We start from the raw sequence: 2,781 nt of genomic DNA, 5'->3' as shown, positions 1-2,781 counted from the left end.
AGAGAGAGAGAGAGAGAGAGAGAGAGAGAGAGAGAGAGAGAGAGAGAGAGAGAGAGAGAGAGAGAGAGAGAGAGAGAGAGAGAGACTTGATGTTCATATTAGAAAGTTGTGCTTTTTCCATTTTCATCTTCCTTTTCTTTTGATATGGGCGCTCATCTCTTTAATAGGTAGGGGTGAGAAAAGAGAGGCTTTTGAGGAGTGTCGATATCAAAACAACTATTATCACTATTTAGCTATGCTAATAATAGAAAGCTATTTTTGATATAGACACCCCTCTAATGCTTCAATCTTCTCTTGATGTTAGACAAAAGTGGCGGGCATTTAATGAAACGTGGGAAAAGAAGGGCTGCCCTCTAAAAATGAGTAAAAAAGAGAGCTATTAATGCTCCCTTGCAAAACCCTTATCATTTTTACTCAGAGATACGCGACTTGTATTCCTTATAACGGATCAAATGTCCCTTTGTTTCTCCTTTCTTTTTTCTGTTTTGCTTCCACGGTTAAGAAAAGAGGAACCTTCTATGTCTTACAACTCCATCACTCTGTTAAGTAGTGTTCTGTAGTGTCTATGTTCCACAAGAGAAAGAAAAATACACATTGTTTGATGGTACAATTGAATGACCCTAAACTTAGGCATTAATACGAGCCCATTGACACTGAGGTTCATTCACTGCTGACTGGACGACTAAGATCATCTAAAAATTGCAATTTTATAATTGTTCTACCTAATTCACGGTACAAATGAGGTCCACTTAAAATATGAAACCGGTAAATTTATTTTTTGAAACTAAAATGAGGGCAAAAGTAAGCCAGTAAATAGTAAATAGAACATAAAAACTTCATCGCTCTCCCAAATATTACTTACAAAGGAAAATATAAAAAGAAGGGGGAGATGATTTTTTTCACCCCCTGTAGTATTATGCGCCCCCTTGTAAAGTGAATTGTCGCGGACTTTAACGCTTTTCGATGTCAAATCCATGGTTTAAAATACCGGTTTCGGTCCTTGGGAAAACTGAAATTTCGGTCGAAATTTGATAAGAAATTAAAAAGAGTATTCAATTAATTTCGAAATTTCGGACACCACGGTCAAATCACGTTAAAATAGGGGTGCATAATCATACATGGGTGAAAAAATCATCTCCCAAAAAAAGTTACATGAATTTTTACAAGAGTTCAGATCTCCAAACAACACAGAGACTGAACATGGCCACAGTATTCCCTCGGCATCTCTATCCTTGTCCACGTGTGCTTATTTCCTTCGCTTAACTCCAACGTGTACGCCACGTGGGGTCCACCGTACTGTTTCGTCCCAGTCACCAACATCTTCCCCTGCCACATCACCGCATAGCTCACGAGCCGTACATCTGTAGGTAACTCAGCCACATCACGCCACGTGACATCTTCACACGCAACAACGTAACCCTCGCGGCACCGAAACACCTTCCCGTCATCATCCGCCACGCAGGACCTAGGACACGTGCCAGCATCCAACATGTCCTCCTCTACTGGTCCCCACTTCCACGTGGCAACATCAAAACCCTCCGCGCTCTTCTCGAACTCTCCTTGCGTGTCCGTACTGTACCCTCCGATGACGTGGAACCTGCCACGGTGGAACACCCCTTTGCATTCATCTCGCTCCCTCTCCATGTCCGGTAGCGAGGCCCACTCATTCCTTGCCACGTCGTACGCCAGAGCAGTTTTTAAAGCGTTCTTCCCTTCATCATGCCCTCCTGCTACGAACACTCTCCTGTCCGAACCAGACGCACAAGCGAAGAACGATCTCTTACACCCAGGCATGCGGGCCCCACCCCGCCACGTGGCAGACACCAGATCATAAACGAACACGTCATTCGAGATGGCCCACGTAGTCGGATTCCAACCGCCTACCATAACAAGATGCCGTCCGGTAACGACAATCTGACAGAAGAGCGGCAACCCGTCGTGGTAACCGGGAACCGGCGGTAGCCGGTGCCACGAGCCGGCTTCAGCATCGTAGAGATTAAGCCGGTAAGCCGGGGCGACCGGGTATTTAGAATGCGAAGACCCGGTCGGCTCGGCTTGAGCCAATACGACACAGGCTCGGCTCAAGCCGCTGTCTTTCCTCAACCGGTGAAAAACCGGTGACTCCAGTTCCTCCTTCCATAGCTTTGAAACCTTACTGACGGTACCAAAATGGGTATAGTGAACACGAATCAGACATTCGATTGCGATTTCGCTCGGTAAACCTGGAATCAACTCCATCACAGTAAAAAAAAACCCGAACAAAGAAATCCAGAGAGAGGGGGGAGGGGGGCGAGAGAGGAAAACGAGGTATTTAAGCTTGTCTATGTTTTCTTGGTTTTTATAGAAGGAGGAATTGTTCTAGAAGGAGTGGTAAGAGAGGACGATGGGAATCCATGGAATGTCGAAGAGACCGCAGTCTGCAACTGTTTTTTTAAAGTTGCGGGATGAATTTTCTTTTCTATTCTTTATTATTCTTTTGGTTTTTATATTGAGGGGGGCGACCCTATCTGAACGGTTACATAACCGAGACAATCCGAGGGATGTGTTTTCTTGGCCACGTGTATTGTTTCAAATATTTTCCACTGACATGTGCTGTTGAGATTGCGTGCGATTTCTTGTTTTTTTTTTTTTTTTTAAAAGAAATGTTACTTGAACACCCTTTTTATGGGATACACTTCTTAACCAAGGTTTAAAATTTCGGTTTAGGTACAGGTTTCGAACCCTGAAATTTCGAAATTTCGGTCAAACTCTGGTATAAAAAATAGAAACCAATATTTTATT

At 43.8% G+C, this 2,781-nt stretch overlaps 1 pseudogene; it reads right to left on the bottom strand.

Moving 5' to 3' along the window:
* Nucleotides 1-807: 807 nt before the first annotated feature.
* Nucleotides 808-2,447, bottom strand: LOC143859753 (F-box/kelch-repeat protein At1g15670 pseudogene; annotated as a pseudogene).
* Nucleotides 2,448-2,781: the final 334 nt, after the last annotated feature.

This window comes from Tasmannia lanceolata, unplaced genomic scaffold (assembly GCF_043159265.1).
Source record: "Tasmannia lanceolata isolate RefF3 unplaced genomic scaffold, GAP_Taslan_0.1 ptg000003l, whole genome shotgun sequence".
Classification (NCBI taxonomy): domain Eukaryota; kingdom Viridiplantae; phylum Streptophyta; class Magnoliopsida; order Canellales; family Winteraceae; genus Tasmannia; species Tasmannia lanceolata.
This window is presented reverse-complemented; position numbering and strand designations above follow the sequence as displayed.